Raw genomic sequence first — 27153 nt, 5'->3', positions numbered from 1 at the left:
TGAATATAATGGCGAGTGATTAGTACCTAGATATATCCTTGCCGGCGAGGCCATCTAGGGAGAGGACTTTTTGTTGCTGGAAGGCTATCCATTTCCCTCCACACACACACACACACACACACACACACACACACGGGTCCACTGCCTTCCGTCCGCTAGTTGGAAGCAGGAGATTAAACTGATCATCACCCTCGTACGTTGTCCAGGTGATGAAGAACAAGCCGCCGCGATGGCCGGGCGAGGATTACGATCTTACCGTTCAGCCAAAGTGTTCTTTATACAAGTCTCCTCCACCTCCTTCTCCCTCTGGGTCTGTGCTAGCGTGCCTGGTGGGCCTTCTTCCTCGCCTAGCATGAGATTATAACAGGTAAAACTTTTAACTCTGCAAAGAGCGACTTCTTTGGGCAAACTTACTGCGTCGTTTGTCAAAGGCTTGTATTGTAGGATATACGAACCCAGGGTTGGCGATGTGAGAAGCCACGTGTTGCAGGGTTGTGTATGAGAGAGAGAGAGAGAGAGAGAGAGAGAGAGAGAGAGAGAGAGAGAGAGAGAGAGAGAGAGAGAGAGAGAGAGAGAGAGCGATTGTGAAAATATGAGTGCGAGACTTTTTTACTTTTCCTGCGTGTTATTTTTGTGTATGCAGTTGCTCTGGTGCGTATATAAATAAATGTATTATTTTTTTTGTGTGTATGTGTGTGTGTGTGTGTGTGTGTGTGTGTGTGTGTGTCGTCGTAGCTCCATGGGCGTGAAGGCCTTGCTGCGTCCTACATCTGTGCCTCGTCCCGTCGCGCCTCCTCCCAGTCACACCTACGGTCAAACATTATTGCTCCCCGGCATTAATCATCACAATTTATGGCCGCCGTGCATGAGTTATAGTAATTGAAATTTGATCAGGTTTTACGATAGTGGGTACAATCTATTGGGGCGGGACTGTCCTCTCCAATCCTGTCTGTAATCGCGTCCAACTTCCATCATCCTGCGCGACCTTCCTCCCGCTTCCCTCGCCCGGCTAGGTGACAGAGGCCGCCCCTCTCCCTGTGGTTAGTCTTGTTACTGGGCCTTCCTGCGCGTAAGTTTTCTTATTGAAGCCTCAGGCAGATGGTGGTGTCGCTAGATTTTGTCGTTGCATCCTGTGTCGTGGATTCTGTCCATCGCTTCCAGCGTGTTGGTCCTGTTCGCGCCGCTGTAAGCCTCTCTCTGCCTCCCGGCCTGTCTTATTCTACCTGTCGTAGACTCGAGTCGTCGGATAAAACGTTATGTTCTCCGTCCTTCCGCTTTTTTTTTTTTTTTTTTTCTATTCTTCATTTTTATAACCATATTATTGGGGTTCTTTCTGCCTTTGACATTTTTTCTATGAATTTTCTGATAATTACAATTCTTAACTTTTATTTAGCACATAAAAAAAAAGTACGCATATGTACAATAAAGTCATTATAACAAGAAGAAACTTAGATACATGTCGTTCAATAAGAATATAATGACACTAAGTACTTCAGTGTGAACTTGCGAAAGGCTGAGAAATGGCTTGAGCCATGAATAACGTTCCAGCGAGTACTATGCGAGGCTGAGTGAATCACAGGACATTAGAGGAGCTTATAATTTTACAGCAACAATTGATTGGGGAACGAGTGAATTGAAGAAGAGTTCCCATGTAAATAGTATTGAAAAATCACATGTGATGAAGGAAGAGGACGAGAAAGAAAGGGAGAAACAAAACAGGAGTATAAAGAAGAAGAGTAAGAGAAAACCGATGATGATAACAGCACCAGCAGCAACAGCAACAATAACAACAACAAAAACAATAACAACAACAACAGCAACAAGAAGAGTACCAACAGCAGCAGTAGCAAGAACAACAACAACAACAGCATCAACAACAACAACAACAACAACAACAACAACAACAACAACAACAAATAAAAAAAAAACGAAGAACCTGGGATAATGGAAAATAACAACAAAAGAACAAAATGTAACGAAGATAACAAAACAGAAAAACACAGACCAAATGAGACTGAAGGAGCAACTGCAAAGATGAACACTTGAATTGTGGAATAGGTAGAGATACAACCTTCGTGTGTGTGTGTGTGTGTGTGTGTGTGTGTGTGGGCGCAGGAGGCGGACAGGGACATCTCGGAGGCATCAGATCCCCCCGTGGGCTGAGTGATGTGTCGGCTTGGTGGTGCGACAGATGCTCTTGTTTGCCGGGCGGTGATGCATTGGCCATTGTCGTCCTTCAGTGGCCCTAAGCGAGCCAAACGATGACGAATATTGCTCGCTTAACATATGCTTTGATTCCTCTTTTTCTTTGATTAATGGCGTGTCTCTTTGTTGGGTTTTCATTTAGCTTAAAGGACGAGTGGGCATGCCAGGGAATAACATGCTTTAGGGAATGTTGGGTGAGGTTGTGAAAGAGGAGTCTCAGAGTAATACCTTTGTGGCGTGTGTTTGGTAAAGTACGGAGTGACGTGAGGCAGGCCAGGAAACGCCACCAACACCCACACAGGGACCAGAGGTCGCCCCCACAACACCCGCGGCTCGTAACACAATATGCACTTCATTGTGACGTGCGGCAGACAAGGCTGGACGTCTTTGTCCCCATGTCAAGCCTGATATGTTAAAAGAAAGTAACCTCAGTATTCTTTGTACCAAAACGAATATAAATCTTAAAGAATCACACTCTATTTGTGGAACTCGTATTTATTATGAGCGGAGCGAAATTATGTTCAGGTGGGTGGATTTTATTAACCGAGAAGCACCGTCCGGCCCGGCCCGACCGTTACGCTAACCACAGACTTGTATCTAGGAAACTACACAACAGATCGCGAGGAAAGTCACACCATACTGTAGCACATTTCTTTTGACTTTTGTGTTATAGATTTCATTCTTTCTGATGCATGGAAGTGATGGGTAATTTGCAAAAAAGTGAAGGAATGTCTCACATGTTGTTTCTCAATAACTGTTCAGCCGATTATATTGAAACTCAATATGTGTCATGTACCCAACCGAGCATGTTAAATCCGGATTTGCGTTGGGTATGTACAAAAGCCTCATCAGAAACTGATCAAGCTGAAACTTGGTAAGTACGAGTAATATGAACCAACAATGCTTACATATAAAATTCTGATTCCTACGCATATGCAAAGTCCTCCGATTTACTAACTATCAAACAATGATCAGGTTTTGTAACGAGAGTGTCAGCTTTCATCAACGCTATTTTCAGAGGCCAAAGAGATGATTCATTAGATTCCCATGGATGTTTTTTTTCCTATTGATGATGCACAATCTCTGCTAAACTCTCACTAGAATCATACAAACGCCTTAAAAGTTTCGATAACGTAAATTACAGTCTGTTATAATATAAGATAAAGCGCCAAGACGGTTATGAACATGGGTGTTAAGAATAAGGGAAGTTAAGCACGAGGGAAAGTTAGTACAAGTGCTTATTTAACGTCTGACCACGACTGACTCACCTACCACACATCCCACACTAACATTCCACCCACTTCACGTCACTGACTCAGCAGGTATTTACGTATACTCCTTAGCTGACACTTTCATCATTATTATTATTCTATCAGCAGAGTTTCTTATTTATTACACTCATTTTCATCAATTATCCTCCTATTTACGTAGTTCAGCGTTTATTTCTTGCCTACCCTATCTACAACTTTCGTGGTTTCATATTATTTCTTGCTCTTCACCTTACCTCTCGTGCGCTTCTCTCTCCTGCTCCTCCTTCCCTCATTTCCAGTCCCGCTGAGCACAACCTGCCCAGTACTTTTATCAGTTCTTCGTCCTGTGTATAATTATCCTTATCCCTGCGTTTCTCCTCCTGCAATCTCTCTCTCTCTCTCTCTCTCTCTCTCTCTCTCTCTCTCTCTCTCTCTCTCTCTCTCTCTCTCTCTCTCTCTCTCTCTCTCTCTCTCGCTCTCTGTCTCTATGTTTCATATTATTATGTTACTGCTAATCCCTGAGTTCAAATTATCAAGATTTATAACTTTTAATGTTTGCTCCACCACTTTCCCTCTGTGAAGTGATGCATTTTACTGAGGATCTGAGTTATAAGTTAGATTCATGGTCACTATCATTTACGTGGTGTGTGTTTAGTCTCCGGCAAAGTTTCTGTGTTGTGTTCTCGAAAATATTTTGATGATGGAACCTTTTGAGACGAGAGAGAGAGAGAGAGAGAGAGAGAGAGAGAGAGAGAGAGAGAGAGAGAGAGAGAGAGAAAGTTGAAATAAGCGAAGGATATGACAGACTTACAGACAAATAGACAGACTATGAAGAACACCGATAAACTGATATACGAGTATATAGAGACGGACAGACACACAGACAGACAGACAGACATCAAACAGAAGAGCCTAAAAAAAAGGCCTGAGGATCTAAATGAAAAGTTATCTAGTCTCAATGAAGCTGATCACGACACGAAACAGGTTTACAGCATAAAGGTAAAAAAAAAAAAAGCAGGATGATAGAGAGAGAGAGAGAGAGAGAGAGAGAGAGAGAGAGAGAGAGAGAGAGAGAGAGAGAGAGAGAGAGAGAGAGAGAACACAGAGGTAAATGCAATTTGCTTCAGATTACAACTTTTTTACATGTCATTAGCCTTAAATCGATGAAATCATGAAAGTGTCTTATGTTTTAGGACACTAGAGAGCTTTAAGAGAAGATTAGAAAAGTTTATGGATGGGGATAACAGATGAAAATAGGTAGGTGTGTTTCATACAGGGACTGCCACGTGTAAGCCTGGTCGCTTCTTGCAGCTTCCCTTATTTCTTATGTTCTTATGTTCTTATGTTCTTTTGAAAATACATCATTTGCTATTTATGCATATTCACGTATTCTTTCACGATTTCTCATTCACATTTACCTCTTTTATTTTGCGTTTTTCTCTCCTTCACATCTTTCCTTCCTTCTTCCCATCCTCCCTTAGCCCCTCACTCTCTCTTTCTCTCCCTCTCCCTCTTTCCCTCCCCCGCTGATTGTATCAGAAAATCGTGTTGCAGGGTATGTTTGTACCTTGTTTGTTGTCTTAGCGGGCTTGTGTGTGTGTGTGTGTGTGTGTGTGTGTGTGTGTGTGTGTGTGTGTGTGTGTGTGTGTGTGTGTGTGTGTGTGTGTGTGTGTGTGTGTGTGTGTGTGTGTGTGTTTATCAAGATCACCAAATCCGATACCCAGTGCAACTCAAAACCCAGTCATGCCCTCCTCCTCCTCCTCCACGTCCTCCTCCTCCTCCTCCTCCTCCTCCTCCTCCTCCTCCTCCTACACGTTCTCTTTCTCCTCCTCTCATCATCATCTTGCATCTCCAAGGTACTCATTCCTATTATCACGTGATGCTCCTCTGCTCTTCTGATTTCCTTTGTTCTATAGTCCTACTCCAGTTGTTGTTACTGCCTCTCCTACTCTCCTTTAGTGTCTTTCCTTTCCTCTATTGACCTAAACCTTCGTCTTGCTTTTTCATAATCATCTTAATTATAATGACAAATTCCTTTCTCCGTGTTCTCTGCTTTATTTCTTCTGCGTTTACATCCTTTTGCTATCTCCTCCTCCTCCCCCTCCTCCTCCTCCACCTCCTCACTCTTCTGTCTGACTTTTTATGTAAGATGGACTCCGGTCAATGGCTACAAAATGGGGGGAAAACAAGGCCCAGTCCGAAGGCAAGTTCAGAGCTACATTGTGAAGTGTCTAGAAACCTCCTATTAGTACCCTATTAGCATGGATCCTAATAATAGTTTAATTTACTAAAGCAAGTAACTTGTTTATAGTTTAATATCAGATTCGTATATGTTAATTTTTGCGTCTTTGTGTCCTCCTCCTCCTCCTCCTCCTCCTCCTCCTCCTCCTCCTCCTCCTCCTCCTCCTCCTCCTCCTCCTCCGCCTCCGCCTCCGCCGCTTCCTCCCTCTCCCCACTCCTCCTCCTCCTCCTCCTCCTCCTCCTCCTCTTCCTCCTCCTCCTTCGATTCATAATTTCAAGAAAACTAAAAGCAATCCTCTCATGTCCGAAGTGGTTAAGACAACTAATAAGTTAATGAGATTCACTGGAAGAATCCTTGAATATACTTACGTGTGATAAAGTTATCTGTACGCTGTTCATTCACTTCTACGCCTCCTTCTTGAATGCTTCGTTCAGTTTTCGTGTCCACATTATAATATTAAAAGATAGTGGGAAGCCAGCGAGTGCATGCAACATAGAGTAACAAAGATTATTCATAGATTGCTAAATAAATAAAACTTTGGAACGTCTCGAAGAATTCAATTTGTTTATATTATCCAAATGAAGAACGAGATAATGGCAACATGAAGAAAAGACCACCACCACCAATGTCTTTATCAACTACAGCACCACTATCGTCAAGAACAACAGCAATTTTATGCAAAAAAAATAACAGCCATTGAAAAAAAACGAATATGGCCCGAAAAACAATACGAACAACAACAACAACAACAACAAGACCAGTTATATATAAAAGAATACAAACCAATGAAGGAAATATATATATATATATATATATATATATATATATATATATATATATATATATATATATATATATATATATATATATATATATATATATATATATATATATATATATATATATATATATATATATATACTCGTATATATATATATATATATATATATATATATATATATATATATATATATATATATATATATATATATATATATATATATATATATATATATATATATATTAGCATCACCGTAGTATCAAAACAATGAAAAGCAACATCAAAAGAACATGAACAACAACAGCAGCAGCAGCAACAGGAACCCGACGGTCGCCAAAAGCACCCCACACCGCTGCCATTATTCTCGCGGGGTCTGGTAACCAATTAAGAAAGTGGTCGCCGATAAGCGATTAATCATCCCCGAGATAGCAACATTTACCTCCTTGCTGAGCCGCGCCGTAATATATATTTGTCCATTAGTAATCCTCCCTGCAATTAATAATGTCCTGATGAAGGTGTTTGCTGCTGGGTTTGGCAGGCGGTATCGGGAAGGGTTTGTTGTGAGCACCGCGTTAGGAAAATTTCTCCCATCCCAATCCCTCACCTCTCTTCGCCTCGCCTCCACTCACGGCGACCAGAATTGCACCTCACACAAAATCTTACAAATTTACTTTAGTGTTGGTTAGCAAGAAGAAAAATCTGGTCAGGACGACGAATATCTTGTTGAGGCATTACTTTTATGCTGTGTGTGTGTGTGTGTGTGTGTGTGTGTGTCTTTTATATACTCAGACATATAGATGGACAATTAGAATAACAGAATGACAACATAAGGACGGTAAGAGAAGACAAGAAACACATAGAGAGACTTAAGATGAACAAATACGATAAAAAAAAAACTTTCACCGGAATGGCCTGGCCTGGCTGGAACAGACAGGCAGCAGACACAGAGATGAGTACACAAGGACGGAGAGAAACCTTTGTCCTGCATTGCAATCACAGAGGCCAATAATGAAGATGAATGATGAATGCGTGCCATCTATCTTGGTGTGCACACATATCTATTGGCGTGTCGTCATTCATCAGTGTTACTCGTGAATCGAATCCTGCCAATTCATCACGATTTGCGTATCATCTCTTTATTCATCCGGTCTCCGTTCACCAGCATCTCTACGTCAGGAGGAGAAAGTAAGATAAAAAAAACAAGACAACTCGTAAATATTCCTTTAGATAGTTAATGTAGTGATTGGTGGATTCCGGACGCAGCGAATAAGGCTTGGAGGTTTACAGTTAGCCTGAATTTGGCTCCTTTGACTTGACCTCACAGCCGATAGCTCAGAACGGCGCAGAAAAGGTACCACTTGGGGGTGTAAAGCCACTGTGCAGGCGGCCAGGGTGCTTCACGAGCGGCAAGAGCCAAGAAGACTGATTGAATAGCAGCTAATGCCGTGTCAGAAAGAAGTTGATTGGAATCGGAAGCTGCATTGTATCAGACGTGGCGATGACGCAAAAACTCGTTCGGAGTAATTGGATAAACTTCTAAGTCCAATTTATTGATCGTTCATTCACTCCTGATTGAGCTACTGAAGTTTTTTCTCTTTCTTCACATTGATCCGAGACTTGTTGGGACTTGATCATAACTCTTGTTAAAAACGTTTGATTTTTTTGCTTCGGGAGAAAATTAAGAGAGAGAGAGAGAGAGAGAGAGAGAGAGAGAGAGAGAGAGAGAGAGAGAGAGAGAGAGAGAGAGAATTATATTGTCACTACATGCGTACTATCATGTCAGAGTCGCGGATCATGAACCTCAGGAAGGCTTATTTCTAAAGAGGTGGTTCTGTTCACAGGATATTGCCGCGTGACAACCTGACATTATCCGTCGAAACCTCATCCAGAAACGCTGTCGGAAGCTGACTTGCACTTTCACACTACCCGCTCATCACAATGGTAAAGTAGAACCTCCTCTATTTTAATGCAAGTTCTGCTTTAAGACTTACCAACACCTCTGAAAAGATTTAACACCAACATCTTCCTTTATTTAGCACAGCATTCCATCACTTTGGAATAAAACATTTAGAGTCGAAGAGTATGATAAAGGTTAGAGAAGGATACATACTCACTAAAAGACAATCTAACACAAAAAAAAATAACATCCTCTATGAAGCACACGAGGTTCACAGAAACAATGAACGTAATGATGATGAACAAAAACTGGCTTGGAAAGAGACTGCCAGAGTGGAGAGAAAAATTACGATGACAATATTTATGATGGTAATGGTAACAATCATCATCATTAACGCCTTACTAATTTCAGCCTCCGCTAGTTCACACCCGGTTAGAGGTTCCTTTTATTCTTCCACTTACCCACACTTGTATTATCTCTTGCTTACAACTCCAACATAGTTTTTATTTCTCTCCTTATTTTATCTTCTTGGGATCTAAAATGGAACTTTTGTGACCGTTTTCAACTTGACTGCCTCTAAATTTACGCACAGAGTGAATTAATGTGTGATTCGATTTTGCTTCTTTTTAGTTTTTTCATCTTTTATTTTATTTTGCTTCATTTTCTTATTTTTTTATGAATTTATTATTTTTCTTTATTTATTTATGTATTTATTCATTCATTTACTTACTTGTTTATTTATTAATTTTGTGTTATTGAAGTTAACCTGCAAACAAAAAAATCATCCTAACGCATACCTCGCACCATTAATGTCTTCATTCCACATTCACTATTTTTATGAACATTACACAGTCAGAGTTGAATGTACCTGCAATCAAATAATCAAATCTTTTATTCTTGTTGATATTCTCCATCTGATAAGTTGGATACAATCTGCGTATCAAGTATCGATTAGAGACACAACCACTTTTATCGAAATCATCATTCTTCCTTTAACCTGTTATCTCTTTATTATCTCCAGACAGTAAGTATTCATACGAAAGATTAAAAGGACTTAGTTATCTGCGGCAAATTGCATGACCAGCTTAATGATGTTATTATAGTGAGGAAAAAAAAAGAGAAAGATTGAAAAAAAAAAAAAGCTGCTTCATAGCGATCGAGAGCGCGCGGGAACACAAAGCAATAGGCACGAGAATGGAACTTGATAGGGTGGCGAACTTAAGTGCAGTAAAGAGCAGGTTATAAATATCTAGAACCAGTCATGGCTTGCACATTAAAACTAGTGGAATTATAAACTCCACTCGTGTTAGCAGACAATAAAGAGATACGAACATGAATTCACTTTGTGTATTAAAAAAAGAATGTAGGAGGGGCAGGTAACTAATACCAAATACGAGGCAAATGAGGTGAAGTATTAAAATGAACACAATGAGGGCAGAGGTGGAAGGAAGAGTAATAGTAAACAAGTAGCGGTCTCACCAACAACGTATACTTAACCATTTTTTTCTTTCTTTTTTTTTCTTATTTAAAAGTATCAAGAGAGAAAACATGTCTCTACGGTTAAGTTTGTGGAGGTTAGGTTAGATCGTGATGTAAAGCTATTTGATGTGGTGTGTAGTGATGTGGTGCGTAGCTGAGGACGGCAATGTGTTGGTAATTTTTCCTTTTTTTAATCATATCACAGCTTCAAGAGAGAAATACAACAAGTTTGTGTAGGCACGTGATGTGAAGTTTCTTGGTGTGTTGTGGTGTTGTATGCTGGAGGCAGTACTGGTTGTCATTCTTATCTTTTTCTTTTAATCAGTTAACAGCACCGAAAGAGAAAATATGCTATGGATGCGATTGAGTTTGCGGAGGGAGGGGCTCGTGATGTGGTGAAGTTTGGTCGTATATTGTGGTGCTGTGTTGTGATGGGTGTTTTTAAAAGGCAGTGATATCGGGGGCAATGTTGCGCTGTGTTAGAGTTGTTTATCAGCCCTTTTAAAACCCAGACATTCTTTTTCCATAATAGCCTACAACTTTTTAAGCACTTATGTTCTTGTCCCTTAATGGTATTGTAGCCAAGGAAAGACAATATTTATGTAATAAATTCGTATTCTCTCCTTTAGTCTCTTCTTGCAAACAATTTTCACGGTAATGTGGATGTTAAGAAAGTACAACCGGTGTGTGCGTGAGTGCGTGCGCGCGCGCGGGACAGAGAGTATTAGCCATGTTGCGGAATGTGGTAGCGTGTCTAATTGGAATGTTGTAGCAATATAAGAGGGTAACGCCTGTATTGCTCTCTCTCTCTCTCTCTCTCTCTCTCTCTCTCTCTCTCTCTCTCTCTCTCTCTCTCTCTCTCTCTCGTCAGGTTTTGCCAGCGGAAATGCACTGAAGTTATATCTGTATGACTGCGAAGGGACTGGGTGTTTTGGAATAGTTCTTGCAATACAGAAAAGATCACCATTGATTAATTACACACCATATTATCGGTATCTTTATTACAATTATCCTTGTGCATTGCCAACAAAATCGATACAGCTGATCTGATTTAATATTTCTCAGTGCATAATACTCTGTGTCAAGTAATTATTCAAATTTTTTCATTTATTTCTCTCCACCAATTGAACATTTCGTTAAGATCCCCAGGCATCCTTAATGAATAGCTTACATACCTACTCATTCTTATGCATTCAGGGTTCGAGTCACTGTCTTCTATTGTGATTTCGAGTCGCTGTGTTTTCTATTACGCAATTTCAAGATATGTCATTGTTGGCTGGTGCTCAAATTAATGGAAGATGCAATTTTCTCTCCTTTTTTTAAGCAAGGATTTGAGAAAAGAAAAGATTTGTTTTTGCCCTTAAATTGGCGCCCCTCATCTCATCGTGCTGCGCTCCGGAGTAAGTCTCGATTGCATTTTTCTAGGTCATGAAATACTTGAAAGTACATTGTGAGATTGGAGAATGGATTGTAATTTCTGAAAAGTGTTTGCAGTCTATCAGCGTTAAATGTTTTGCTGTTGAGCTTATAACTTGACTTACACATCGTTATTTCATATTTATAAGATAATTTATGATATGTTAGTACCAGAGCTCCACTTCCCGTCAGTTTTACTAGCTGTGTCCCAAGATGTACAACAGACCGCAGCACTGCCATCGCTGCCGCCACATGTGGCCAGCAGCAGTCTTACTTCTTGCCAGCATTATTGGCAGCACTGCGGCTAATTGCGATCTATTGAGAATACCTTATTTGGATAGTATGAACACAGCCAATACCTGTTCCTTCCAGACACTAGAAAATAAATAAATAAATAAATAAATACATCACTATAAAAAAAATACTTCTGATTATTCAGCAGACTGAGTAGGTGGGCAAGATAGACCGGCGTGCCTTATCACTCATGTTTGGGGCAAGATACATATCTGATGACTTACAAATAGAGCATTTAGAGTCGAGGAAGCGTATAATAATAATTTGAAGGCTAGAATGATAAAGGGTACAGATGCACTAAAAGTCAATCAAACAGACTAAAAAAAGAAAGTAATAAAGCGTTAAACATTGAACACCGACTCAAAGAAGAACAAACTGAAGGACTCGAAAAGAAAAAGAAGACCACACTGAAACCTTTTTAGGGGATGCTTAACATTTTAAAACTCTTCAGGATGCGAGAATGACACATTTGGTCTTCCTTGTGGGCCTCGTCCTGCCCACCTCACGCCTGCCCACCTAAGGCCTTGTCGCTGCTTGTCACCTATACTCCTGGCAGATACATTTACAGTGATAAAGAAAATTGGGGATCATATTGAAATAACATTAGCGTTTCTATCAGAGGGCTGGGTTAAGTTAAGTTAGGTTCAATTCATTCACCCCCTTAGTTTCTTTGCTAATCTTTTCATTGTGTAGATCATGATTTTTTTTTGAATCCCAGAAATAAATAGTCACTCTCTCGAAATTAGTAGGCAAAGGTTATTTCCATGAATCCCAAACTTAATAACAAAGCATGTCATTACAGTGTGTTTTATTGAAAGATGACCCCGCTACCTGCAGTTAATTACTGTACCTTGATCATCACAGAATTGAATCATTGACAAGTACACGTGGTGAAAACAAAACCAGTCAACATTAATAACAGTTCACATGTTTATTTATTTATTCATTTTACTTTTTTTTACTTTGTTTTATTTGTTATGTTTATGTTTTTCTTTACTCTTCTCATATTTTTGTTTTACGGCGTACTTTTTTTATTTCTTGCTTATAAATCTCATTAGTAAGCTGGCCCAGGAATTTACAAAGACAATATAACCAAAAGTCTTAGAGAGAGAGAGAGAGAGAGAGAGAGAGAGAGAGAGAGAGAGAGAGAGAGAGAGAGAGAGAGAGAGAGAGAGAGAGAGAGAGAGAGAGGTGGGGGGGATTGGAGGCGTGGGGATTGAGGGGGGAGATTCAGATTCAGATTCCGGTTTTTTATTCCAGCAGAGGAGGCTATTAAATGCCAGGCACTTACATTATTATGCAGCATTGCATTATACGATTAATGAACACATTGATTAATTATTGCAGATAGAATACATAATATATTTACACAAGTGTGTTTCGTATTGATAAAATAATGCACAGATTCTTAATGTCTTGATGGACAAAATAATCACAGCGAAATGTTATAACACAAGACAGCTGTCAACCACATTAAACATAATGAACCAAACCACTGCAAAAAAAGAAGTTGCGTTAAAATCATCAAAAAAAAAAAAAATAAAATAAAATAAAATGCACACGGGAGCTTTCATAATTTTTTTTTTTGACAAAGTAGTCTAAATTAAAGTGGCAATACAATATGAAAAACTGTCATAGCTGTAAAACAATACCGAGTCACGTCCATATAGTATCATATAACAAAAAATATATATATATATATATATATATATATATATATATATATATATATATATATATATATATATATATATATATATATATATATATATATATATGTTTGTATTATATATAGCACATTATCATTTCCAGATCAAATGAAGGTCTTTAGGCCAGTCTTAAAAGTGATCAAGTTATTGGCTTGAATGATGCAGCGGGAAAGTTTATTCGCCAGCTTAGGATCAACACACCTTTAGGCTTGACACCACCATGTTTTTGAGTTCACAGCACATACACCAGAGAGGAGAGGAGCATGATCCGACATCCACTAAACTCCTTGCGCCTCCAACATCTGAAACTGGCTCCAGGAAAATTCCCTTTGGAGCTTCATGATAATTACCTTCCCGGAACAACGCGAGGTGGCAAGCGCTGCGTTATCTCCAAGCTTGTTCACAGTAGGGACGAGGGAGTAATAATTGTATTTGTATTACGGAGGAACCCGCGGTAATGTAGATAAGGCGCCTCCCATTATACTTCTTCCTGCACCTCGCGCGGGAGAAAATCCACACCCAGGAAGATTCCACTTTGGTAATTGCGCGCAGAGGAAGCTTTGAAATTAAGTCGGAAAATAATTAGTGTTTTTTTCATCATCTCACACGTTATTATGGGCGCGTTAATAAACATGACCTCCAGGGCTTAACAAAAGACTCGTTACACTGACCAGCTCTGGGGAAGGTCTGGGAGGAATTAATTTTTTGGCATAATTTAATCGTAGAGCGCATCAGCCCGCCGCGCTGCCCACCATGCCGCGCCGCCTTTGTAAACACGCGGGATTCAATTACGCAAAACAAAAGAGCGTCTACAGTTGCCAGTGCACATGCGTAATGGAATCCTTTGTTGGACTGTGTAAAAATTAGCATAAAGAGTGATTTCTAGTAACCTTTTAAGAGAGTGACCGAGGCTATTTTTCTGTTACATTATCTTGTTGAGTCATTAGTAGTTTTTGTGTAAGTTATCGCCTGTGCTTCTTTCTTTTCATATTAAGGCATTGTTCTGTTTCCACAACCGGTAAGGATGCCATTTAGATTCCTTCGCATGAGTCTCCTCTTCTGCTGCCATTCCTTGCTCCTCCGCTGCCGCCGCCTCTTCCGCCGCTAATTGTTATGCGGGTAGATCACGTCACTTGCTACCTGTTGCTGTCACCTGGCCGCGGCTGCCTTCACTGGGCACGTGGACCCGACACCGCACCACCTCTTCATTAGGAGATTAATCATTTGTCTGTGGGGAGTTGAGGGGTTGGGTTTGGGTGCGTTTGTTGGGCTATGGTTTTCTCATAATGTTATTTGTAATATTGTTTATACATAGATATTTGCAAGCAGTGGTCAGTTGACAATATGAATTTGAATGTGTGTGTGTGTGTGTGTGTGTGTGTGTGTGTGTGTGTGTGTGTGTGTGTGTGTGTGTGTGAGTGTGTGTGTTACAGATTAAATAAATTATGAAAAGTTATAAGTATTGTAAAATATTTCGTTTCTCTAAAAATCAAATCCAAATGTTTTTAGGCGTACTTTTCAGATCTCTTCCTTCCAAGCAAACACGCAGACACAAATCGTTATTCCTGTCTACAAATCCCCACCGACAAATGTGCGGAATTAAGTGAAAAATTTCAGATGCGAATTAGACACTAATGTTTAGGGTAGGTTAGGTTAGGTTAAGTTAGGGTAGGTTAAGTTAGGTTAGGTTAGGTTATTTTAATCACTTCTATTACGAGAATACTTTCCCATCAACGGTGTACTGGTTATCTTGCCTCGCTATGAATTAGAAAGCATCGACTCTACTCAGGCCGGGACAGAAGAATGACTACCCAATCTAGAGGTACAAGATTCATTAAACATACTAACAGAGGAAGTGATACCTGAAAGTTTCATGGAGCACCAGGCAAGAGTGGAAATTATGGTATTGTTACTCCCCAACACCCAGTTATCATATCAACTTTCAGGCTGTCTTGATACAAACCACAGGATTCTACAAATTTAACCAAATGTTACGGAAGTTTTTTTTTATTCTTTTTATGCCGCTCAGAAACAAATAACGTGATACTTTAATTATTTCTTCACACATGATACAAAAGTTAAGGATCTTGTTATTAATATCTGTCTGCCATTATCACAGCGACATACAGACAACATGTTTCAGCTTCCACTCGTCCTTTCCAGTGTTTACTTTTCCTCACCTATGCCTGTGAGTGCCCCGTTAGGAAGACGTGTCGTTAATCATTTAAGCAAAATTGTCAGTTCCGTTACATACAAGGCAGACATTGTCTTGCTTTACTCCTAAGCCGTGTAAATCAATCAGTGAAGGGAAAATGGGTAAAAATATTCTTTCATTGATAATTAACAGTCTTTATTGGTCAAAATTATTAGAACATTTACGTCTGCTGTAAATCACAGTTTTCTTAACAATGGTGTTTATCTCCCCTGTTTGCGTGGATATGATAAGTTATTATGGCGGCACACGGTAATTTTGTGCCTGATGGTGAGCCATAAGTCAAGGGCAGGCTAGAATCATTGTGCGTGTGCTTGATATGCAGTACCGCGAGGCTTGCATATAACTGCTTCTAATACGTAAAGAAATATTGCAGGGTAAATTTAATTGTTGACATTAGCATTCCAAGCAGTGCCGGTGCGACATATAAATCACGAAGAGTTACTCCCTTGCTGTGCTGGGCGAGGCCGAGCCACTTAGGTGTGTGAAAAGTATGTGTGTGTGTGTGTGTGTGTGTGTGTGTGTGTGTGTGTGTGTGTGTGTGTGCGTGTGTGTGTGCGTGTTGATCGGTCGGTCGGTCGGCCGAAAGGTTCGCTTAAGTATTATTTCAAAGGTGTTAAAAACGATTGTTTTAAAGAACACACACACACACACACACACACACACACACACACACACACACACACACACACACACACACACACACACACACACACACACACACACGTATCTGCGCGTCTACATTGTGTTAGAAAAATCTAGAAAGCTTTTCTTTGGCATTTCTTTGGCATGCTATTAGCAGTAAAGTCCATCACGTCATGTTCGAATGAGTTCATTAACACAAACCAGCGACACAGAATTGGCAATATATACTCAGGATTGATGCAATGTACTCCGTAGGTTATTTTTCGTATGTAATGCTTTAAAATAATTGAACACGTCTGGCGCCAATTATTAAGGAGTTTTCACTTTTTGTTTTATTTCATATTTAAAAGACTTGTTCGGTAGATTTTCAGACTTTATCAACATCAGTTTTCTATTTGAGATACTTCTCTTCAGTTCCATAATGTGTTAGGATTCGTCTCGCCGTTGCTTACACGACAATTTCTCCACCTCTCTCGCTACAACAGCTTGTGTGCGGAGCCCCACCCTCCACCTGTTCAGTGCGGCAGGTGTGAAATATGTAGAGGCACACAATAGCACGAAAAGAATGTAAGTAAGTGCAGTGTTGAGGGAGTGGCTGGAGTGTGTCTGCCACGCTGGGAGGGGCGCCGGTCAGGCCCACGGGGTAGCTGGCCGAGTGTTGGTTAAGTGTTTGGTGTGGGGTAGAGGGCACGGCGCCCTCGACTAGCTGCTACAATACATAATGTTGGTGTCATTGGGCAGGTCTTGCCCTCAGCGGGCGTCCGCCGCAGACCACCATTAAAATGAATGGTTGTGGTACATTATGAGAGGGGGAGAGAGAGAGAAAAAAAAAGAGTGATATATATATATATATATATATATATATATATATATATATATATATATATATATATATATATATATATATATATATATATATATATATATATATATATATATATATATACAATCACACACACACACACACTACACGAGTATATTGTGTGTGTGTGTGTGTGTGTGTGTGTGTGTGTGTGTGTGTGTGTGTGTGTGTGTGTGTGTGTGTTTGTCCGCCATCCTTTTATACTTTGTAAGTAATAATCTAAGGTGTTCATTTGGTTTTAAAATCTGACTATGTTATTTTAGAAGCGTGGCGTTAAAGCAGCAAGGTCGTGGTGCTCCTTGCCCTGCGATCACTGGCTCAGCTTGGCATCTGGTCCGCGACAGGAATGGGTTACTCCGGCACAACCCGCGGCACTTTTATCCGCAAAAGGACTCAGTGAATTATCTGTTAGTATTCACAGCTTGCATGAATGAAACACATAATCTATAAATCCTACACCGCCTCCTGAACCCAAGTCGTCGCCGCCCTTCCCTCTCAACTGGCATTACCCTTTGTCTCCCGCCAGGCGGCCGCGCCCCTCGGGTCATTCTTACCACTTGACCAGAGTTAGAGACTTTGTCGCACTTCCCTTCTCTTTCTTTCTTCCTTCCTACGCTTCTTACCTCACGATTCATACTCAACTCATGTCCCTTTTCCTGCTCCATTCCTTTTTATTCCTCCACGTGTGTATAATGTACCGACTTTCTTCCTTTCCGTTCTTTTTTTTTTCATCTCTGTCCACGCTTTTCCTCCATCATCCCTATGATTCTAATTCTCCCTTCACTTCATTCCAGTCCCTTCCATTCTCTGCCTTCTACTCTTGCCTCCCTTATGTTCTTCCCACCATTTCTTCATTCCTCAATTTATTTATTTTAGTACAATTTTACGTTTAATATTGTATGCCATTCCGTTTCACTTGTTCTTGCCTTCCTCGTCTTCTTTCCTTCCAATTTCATATTATTCTCTTCAATCTACTTATTTTCCCTTACTATATTTTCTTCCATTTTCTCTCCCTTCTCTCTTTACCTGTTGTTGTTGTTGTTGTTGTTTTGTTTTCTGTCGCCCTCTCCTCCTTCCCGGTGCAGACCAATAGTGCCTTAATCGTACCGTTGTCCCTCCGACCACCACTCGTAATCTTCATCTCATTTACATAATTCACCCTACTACTCTCTCTCTCTCTCTCTCTCTCTCTCTCTCTCTCTCTCTCTCTCTCTCTCTCTCTCTCTTGAGTACACACGTCTCGCAATTCACCAGTTAACATCTTAATAATTACTCATCTACTGTTAGCTATTACGCAGTGCCAAGGAATTTACATGTAATATCTATATACTGCCCCTCTGTGCCGTAGTTTACCATCCTATCACTTGCTCCGCTTAACTCACTCACGGTCGGACATTTTCATTTACTTTCATTTATATACCTATTCATCCACACCTCCATTACCCGTCTCAGTGCTGGTCGGGGTACTTAAAATGCCTAGCTAGTTTTCTCCCCCAAGGCCACACTCTTGATTGTCTCCTATTCTTTAGCGCGCCATAAATTTCCTTGTTATTGCCGACACCTTTGGTCCTTTTTCCTCCCTTCTCTTCCTCCTTCCCACTCGCGAGCCACATTCATTTCCAGCATTTTTGTACCAGGTGTTTTCAGTTCCCCCAAATGGTCATGTGAGTATTTATGTTTATAACACCATAGGTACATCCAGGCATTGTCCCTCTGCGGTGTTTTTTGCGGTTTCCAATGTTGCTGTAAACTCTCCTTAAGTTCCCCCGGTTGAGTCTCCCCACTGTACTAATTCCCAACTGTTATCACCGTCCCGGCAGCCACCATCACACCCTCCATCACCACTACAGCTACTTACGGCCACCTCTCAGTACTGCTATTACTCCATCTGTGGACCTTACAGCTGTCACTACACCTTATCCACTACCCGCGCCCCTGCCTACATTACCACTGCTATTATCGTACGTACACCACCAGCTCAGCCATCATCACCACCGCCACCGCCACTGCCGCAACCTCCACCACCATTACTTCCAGCGCCACCTGTGTTGTCACCAAGGTATAATTTGTATCTCCGCTCTCATCTCCCTCTTATACTCCGCAATCTTTTCCCACAAGCACGTTGATTGGCTGTTATCTTCAACCAATCACCAAACAGTCTCCAATTATCGGCGGAATCAGGTGGAAGACAGAAATATAAGCGTCAATAAAAGAGCCTTAAATGGAGCTGATTATAATACGCCTACTGATAGTGTTGTCGGGGATTTGCATATCAAAGGGAGTGAAGTACTGTCCTAAGGAGACTCCCGTGCTTTATAGCCTCATCTAGGGTGCTGCTCTTCCTCCTCCCTCTCCTCCTCCTCCCCTTTCCTCCCCCGGTGCTTTATTTAGTGGGGTGTGTAAGCTATTGCCGCTGTGACTACCAAACAAGCTGGAAGCAAGACTCGCTGTCTTCCTGTCGGCCAAAAAGGAACGCCGCTGTTTTGGCTGGAGAGGAAGCCCGATGCTTTTGCTACTCTCAGAACGCGGCGGGAAGGGATCAGGTAGGACATGCAGTGAAAGGCAGGAATTTTGAGCATTCAGGTAATTTGTTAAATGCATTTTTGTGCTTCATAATAGTAGGAGAATGGTTATGATAAACTTTCATCCTGGTTCCTGAGCAGTCTGTCTTATTTTTCTTTTCATCTTTCCTGTAGCATGAGCGTCAAAGTTATCAAGGCTTCTCCAGCACTTACTTGATTGTCTTCCTCCCCAGACTCCTTCCTTTGTCTGTATTTCGAAGAGTTGCAGTTGAATTGTCTTTTTCTCTTTTTCCCATGAGTGCGTGCATTGCCAGCTTCTCGTCAGTAGACACAAGTTAATGGAATCCTGTTTATCATTAGGTGATCTTGGCATTCTAATATTGATAAATAGAAGAGAAGGCAGCAGCAGCAGCAACAGCAGTCTTAGTAGTGATAGTAGTAGTTGTGGCGGTAGTGGTGATGGCGATAAAAGTAGTAATGATACTGTTTTACAACAACAACAACAACAACAACTACTACTACTACTACTACTACTACTACTACTAATACCATCGCTATCACTGTTGTTGTTACTGTCGTTGTTGTGGTTTCTGCTGCCGCTTCTTTTGTTGTTGTTGTTGTTGTTGTTGTTGTTGTTGTTGTTGTTGTTGTTGCTGCTGTTATTTTTGTTCTCTTTGTTCTTGCTGGTGTTGTTGTTGTTGTTGCTGCTGCTGTTGTTGCTGCTGCTGCTGCTGCTGCCGTTGCTGCTGCTGCTGCTTTTGTTGCTGTTGTTGTTGTTGCTGTTAGACACTGGCAGGCACCCACTCCTGTAATCTTGATTGGAAGCTGGCAGCATCTGGTTCTTGTATAATCTATTCAGGAGTGTTTAGATATCGCATCTCTGAACGTGGAAATGGTTTCACTGCAGCCGAAATTGTACCAAACACAGCGTTTGCCCGAGAAGAAATCATAGCCAATTCCTCTGAAGAAAGAAAATACAATGTTAAGGCTAATGATATATAATTTCCTATCTGAAATATTTAACAATACCAGCGATACTACACTGTTGATTTTGATCATTATAGGTTTTAATATTGTCAATGATTCCTACTGTTTTTCCAGGCATGATATCAGGCAGAGCAATCAGCGGCAACCACAACACTCACACACCCACCATCCGCCTCCCTAATAGCCAGTCACTTCGCCAGCTCCACTCACTACATCGTCACCACCTATTTACCAGCGCCACCACAGCCTACCCCTTACCACTCTCACCTCACCGTAGCCCCTGTACCCACTCGCTTCCCCACGCTCCCTTCGCCTCCGGTCGCCCTGCCTGGATGACGATTACTTTTCGGCTGTTACCCAAATTGCTAAATTGGAAATATGAGGAGACAGGGACGCTGAGGCAGCCATAATAGTATTGTGCTGTGTGAATGTGACTCAGAAATAAAAAAAAAATAACAATAAAGATAATAAAACTAGAATTACCAACATCTCTGCGCTGACATGGCCTTGCCCCGCGGCGGCCGTGCACAAGGCAGGCCCAGACGTGCACACTGGAGAAGCATAAACGTCAGAGGCGCGGCGGGCGAGCAATATACTCTTAATGGCAGCGCTAGGGACACCTTTACAGTGCCCAGTCACCTCTCAACCCTAAGCAAGACACAGGGGGTTTGTATCATCCCGGCTTGTGATGGGGAGGTACTTGAGAGCGACTCCGCAAGACTAAACGTTTAACTCGTGGTTCCCAGTGCCAGTGAAATGGGGGAAAATATGAAATACCAGTACCTAGATATACTCGTATGAATAGATAGATGACTTAAGGAAACAATATACATTAATCACGGGAAAATAGATAAAATTGTAAAACATTATACATAAATTACGTAATTCTGTACGCGACCATGATCCTTTACTGTGGTGTGTGTGTGTGTGTGTGTGTGATACAAGTTTTCGTCATTTTACATTTATAGTTCTTGAATTGTTAATGTTATTTTGATGCGGACTGGCTAGATCCATACGTAGTCAGGTATTATGGAAGTGTACAAGAAAATTCCTTAGGATTCTTATCACATGTTCTTAAATAGGCAGTATTTTTTTTTTTTTCTATCATGTGCCAAAGGAATAGCTTACACTGTCTGTACAAGCTCAGAGTAAAAATAAGACATGGTTTGCTGATGTCAAAAATCTGGCAACTTTTAATGTCATGGACTGATCAATCAAAAGGCTCACAGTATTTTTGTTCAGATGTCATTGTGGTTTGTTTTAACCACACTTTTCCTTCACCTCTCTTTCCCATCTTTGTGGAGACATGTTGCTCTGCACTTCAGTCCTTATTTTCTGTAGAAAAGTATTCCATCCTAAACGTTACTCTCGATGCTGAGTTAGCCAACAGTTGCTAGTCTAAACTGAGGCTACATGAAGAACTGCAGTATTTCTGGGGCAGTCGGGCCTAAGGTTTGTTTGAACTGTCATGAGGGTTATTAGGGTTGAGTTGCTTTTCCCAAGCCTACTATCGACGAAACAATAAAATGAAACACCTTATGCTCCACTACAGATAGTGCTCGTGGTTACTGTGGCAGGATTGGGTCCATCCACACTGACCACAAGAGTACTCTAAGTTCACATTATCTCCGTGTAGATCCCTCGCTGCTATGCATGATTGTTTTTCCGTAGATATTCTCAGACCACATGCAACAAAAAGAAAATTCTTTGCACAACTAATTGTTGAGGCAACAAGTAATAATTTCTAACCAGCAAGGTATCTTTTCGCCACAAACCTTCCCAGATTGTAGTGCTTTAGGTGATATGTGTTTCAAAATAATCCCGTAATTAATGCATGCCATCAGGTGAGGGGGCGTGGTGCGGGTGGGTGAAATAGTTGGTTTGGAGTTGGTGATCGGATTGTGGCGGAGCAGCGTAGGTGGCGATGGTGGAGATGAGGGTGGTAGTCTTGCTGGCAGTGGCGGTGGTGAGTGTGGGGGTAAGTGTGGTGGTGGTGTCGGGTGGCTGGGAAGCAGGTGATGACGAGGATCCCGATGTGAAAATCACTGGGTGCGAGGAGCTAATGTAGTGATGGAAAATAACTGTTAATTCCGCAGCTCGGGGCGCAGCCAACCCACGGTCGCCGTAATTCTCCAAAGACCAGTTCGGCGACGGCCTCACTTATATATTTTTATCACATCTCGGCACCTGAAGGCTGGTATTCCCGAGAAGTTGGGTTGGCCTTATAAGGGAGTGTTTTTACCTCCTCCACACCCAGGCGGGAGCAACTTCTTGTGAGCGAGACGCGCGGAGGGAGGGAGATGTGCGGCAGTATTAGCACCAGCATGACGCCCTCATAATGACACGGGGGACTCTTGTCTGATTCCATTACCTTGCCCTATCTCTGTCATTTCCCGTCGTCACTCATTCCTCTCGTGTCCACAAGGAGGCAGCGTCGCTACTGCCTGCAGGGAATGTTCACCTGGTTTCATTTAAAAAATCTAAATTCCTTGTCTTGGGAATGTGTGCTATCTGATGCACATGTGCTGACATGCACGCACATGCACACGCGTGAGACACCACAACACACCACACCATGATACACTCAAACACACACACACACACACACACACACACACACACACACACACACACACACTTTTTTTTCTGTTTTGTTTATGTAAAATGTTTTCTGTATTTAGAACAGTAATGGATTGTTCCAATGAAATTTTTACATATAAAACACCACAAGACTTGAAGAAATCATTAAGAACACCACAGTTCAAACCATATGGTACACTCCAAACACAGCGAGCTAACTAGAGCACCACAGCTTGCAGCTCGGGTCGGGGCAGGTCAGGCGAGGCTGTGAGTTGTGGGCCGGGCCTGCCCAGCCGGTGCCAGGCGGGAATCGCGATCGAGCCAAACTTTGTTCCGGATTCGCTTCTCAACAAACGAGTTCTAGAGATCATAGAGGCATTGGCCGCTCGTGTTCATCATATTTACTTATGTGTGGCGTTGATTGCAGGTATACCAGGTGTAGAAAATTGGATTGCTTGCCACGATGAAATACGAGGGTGGAGGCGTGGCCTGCGGGAAGAGGAAAAGGGAGATATATGAAATTGGATGAAATTGAGCGACATTTAAGGTAAAGGGGAAAAGGTGCCGACGTAAAGATGACACAGCAGTAAACAAAAAAGGAAAAATGGTGGAAGAGTAAGAGGGTGAATACCTTGCCAAAATATAGCCGGGCTAGACTGAGATATTACGTCAGGTATTCGAGAATTTCGAAGAAAAGGAAGAGTCTATAAATAATCAGAAACTCGAGTCGTTACAGCAAAATGTATCCTTTTTCATGCATTGCTTAACAGTGTTACTAGTTGCCTTCATCCCAGCAGCCCTGCTTCATGGGCAATGCCAGGCAAATCATTTTTATTTTTACTTATTTTTATGTCAGATGGGTTCTGGCCAAGGGCAATAAAAGTTATAAAAAAAAAGCCCAAGAAGCAAGTCCCAGTAGAGAGTCAAAGAAGAATAAGGCAAAGTTTAAGAAGTGTCTTAAAACCTCCCTTTTGAAAGAGTTCGTCATAGATAAGGCGAAATACAAAAGCAGGCATGGAGTTCGTGAGTTTATTATAGATATACATGATGATCAGGTTACCAGTAAGCAGTCAAAAGTCAGAAATTAATCTATACAATAGAAGTCCTGACCATTTCATTTTTCCTCTTTAACAGGAATGCAGTCCAGCACTCTGCACATCCCTTGTACTGTACAGTCTACTCAGTACAGTGGTATCAATCTCTAATACTTTATATTCTGCACAATCATCATCATGGAACGGTGTAGAGCAGCAGCTTGGCCCATGTCCAGATGTCACGTGCTTTTGTTAGTCATCTTCTGTGCGGTAACGAACTTCCAAATTGCGGTAACAGGTGAGCATTCAGTGTAATGGAAGTCTTGTTCAGTACTGCATCTTTACCTCGAATGAACAATAACTTCATATCATAGTAACAGATTAATATGACAGATATATGTGTATGTTAATGGACAGTACATTAACTATTGTATTTCCACCTGAATAATGAATGTGGACACTTCTGCTCCTAATTAACGTTCATATGGCAACAAAGCGGCGGGCGATAACCAGCGTGTTTCGTTAGCATCACGTCCCTTCCACCACCGCGTCCCATTTGTTTGTGAGTCTCTTTGTTCTGCGTTTTATTGTGCGGTGCAGATATTTATGTGTTTTTCACGTGGCCTGAAATTGATGAAGCGCTCATTTAGGTTTCATTATGGCGCGCACAGACAGCCGCGTGACGTATGGTCCGCACAATAATCATTGGCACCTCAATCACATGCTTTTGGTGCTGTTCGTTTAATGTTATATAATGTTGTTTACCAGTAACTCAGCCTGGGATCATTATCATTATCCAAATCAATGTTCTTAAATCACGGGGTAAAATGTATCGCGCGACGCACTAATGGGGATTTATCTGAGGCAGGGAGCAGCGGCTGACGCGGCCCCTTGTCCTTGGCTGGGAGGGAAACACACCCGCTGGCAGGTGGCTGGGTTGCAGAAACACTCTACATTTCGCCGCGACTTTTCTCTCTGTAACAGACTCTTCACGCACAGGAAAAAAGAAAATGTATGAGTATATATTAATTATTTGTCTATGGTCTACGTAATTCCACGGAAAAATATCCCTTGAATATTATCTTTTTTTTTTTTTGTATTCTAGAGAGAGAGAGAGAGAGAGAGAGAGAGAGAGAGAGAGAGAGAGAGAGAGAGAGAGAGAGAGAGAGAAAATGCGAACGTGCACCTGCCTTCATGCTTACCTGTTTTCACGCCTGTCTGCCTGTTTGTATGCCTTTACACTTATATATACAACTTATGTGTATCTCAGTAGTTCTTATGACCTCCAAACGTCGCCACTGCTTCAAGGTCAGCCAAGGAGTGTCAGCCTTTCCTGCCCCTCAGTTACGCTTACTCCCAGGAAACCCTGCGGGAATATGACCTCTTCGTGTACTGAGTGAGATCTGTGTGTGACCCCAATAAACTTACACATCCTCTGCCTTAACGGTGAAGTAATCTATTGGGGTGCTGGTTTTACTGAGATCTGGGCTGAGTCACTGGGAAGTTTTGAGAGATAAGTAAGATAAGTTTATGAATGAGGATAATAAGTGGAAAGTCACGAAAAGATTTGATGGGGATGCGGGTTTTAGTAATATCTGGTCTGAGCCAATAGAGAGCTTTAAGAAGAGTTAACGCTCATTTATGAATAGGGATGAGAGGAGGAAATAGACAAGTATGTATGTAGAGACTGCCACTTGTATGTTTGGTGGTTTCTTGCAACTTCCCTGATTTTCTCATGTTTTTTTTTTTTTTGTGTGTGTGTTCTTGTTTCAGGTTTTCTTTATTAGTTTATCCTCAAGGCGACGAACTATTGATATTACCATTGGAATTTTCCTGTATGTACTACGTGTGTTACAGTGTAAACCCCGCCATCTGTTGTGCAACTCTGTCTGCGTCTTCGCAAATAACGTCAAGGTTATTGTTTTTTATGTTATTTTTTATTCATTTTATTTATTCATTCTTTTATTCTCTTTTTTTTTGCCTTCTTACATTATAAGAGTTTTGTATATGTATCGTACGTTTTTAATGCTGTTTTCCTTTTTCTTCCTCTTCTCGAATTATTTAAATGATCATAGTAATATGTAAAAGTTTCACACAAAGATAAAGTATTCTGTAACTCTCAATCTAAATTAAACACGGTATGATAAACACACACACACACACACACACACACACACACACACACACACACACACACACACACACACACACACACATACAGAGTTTCATAGCAGTGGTTTGTGCAGGTGTTGGAGGATGCGACAGGTGGCCAAGATATATCACCTTTGAGTAAACATGTGTCCTGATCCATCTTGAGATGTGGGAAGTGGTAGAGTAGTAGTAGGAGGAGGAGTAGGAGGAGGTGGAGTAGGAGAGAAGAGGAGGAGGAGGAAGAGGAGGAGGAGAAGGAGAAGGAGAAGAAGAAGAATATAAAGAATAGGAGGAAAAACAGAGGGAAGAGGAAAATATGCTCACAGAAGTTAAGGAATTGGAAAAAAAATATATTAATCAGACAGAGATACGATAAAACAACAAGAAAATGTTACGAATTGTTGAGCAACATTAAATGAACGAAAAACTGATGAATTAGTCACGATGAATGTGTAGTAAGCGAATATTGATCCTGCAGTTCCTTAATTAAGCGATTGGAGAAGATGAAGAGGCAGTAAGCAGTCTGGCCTCTAATTTCTATATTCCATAACTCACCTAAGGGACATAGAGGGGTGTTGGTCGAACGAGTACTAATCTCGCCTTTAGCACCAATTCTTTAATGAGTTCTGGAGACATGAGAGTGTTTATCCTCACAGTGCCTCCAAACTTCCCTCCTTCCTGCCACCCTTTTATCAAACAACGATATAATACGGAACTTGAAGACACAAAGGAGTCTTGATAAAGTAAGTATGTATTAATCTCACCTCTAATATAGATGTTTTGATGTACCCTGCAGACATGAGATAGTATTCATCCTCGCAGTGTCTTCCCTTCCTCCCCTACTAAGCAATTTTCATAAAATACCTTGGAGGTCTAAATTAGTTCTA

The 27153-nt window shown here is 41.2% G+C and overlaps 1 long non-coding RNA gene across 1 annotated transcript in view; it reads left to right on the top strand.

The window, feature by feature from the left end:
* LOC135100310 (uncharacterized) overlaps positions 1–8419 on the top strand; it is an 89126-nt gene extending 80707 nt beyond the window's left edge. The window contains exon 3 of the long non-coding RNA XR_010268600.1: positions 8320–8419. This is a non-coding gene — a long non-coding RNA (uncharacterized LOC135100310). The remainder of the gene's footprint in view (positions 1–8319) is intronic.
* Positions 8420–27153: the final 18734 nt, after the last annotated feature.

The sequence above is a fragment of the Scylla paramamosain genome, chromosome 5 (assembly GCF_035594125.1).
Source record: "Scylla paramamosain isolate STU-SP2022 chromosome 5, ASM3559412v1, whole genome shotgun sequence".
Lineage (NCBI taxonomy): Eukaryota > Metazoa > Arthropoda > Malacostraca > Decapoda > Portunidae > Scylla > Scylla paramamosain.
Note: the sequence above shows the minus strand (reverse complement) of the source record. Positions and strands in the feature narration are given on the sequence as shown.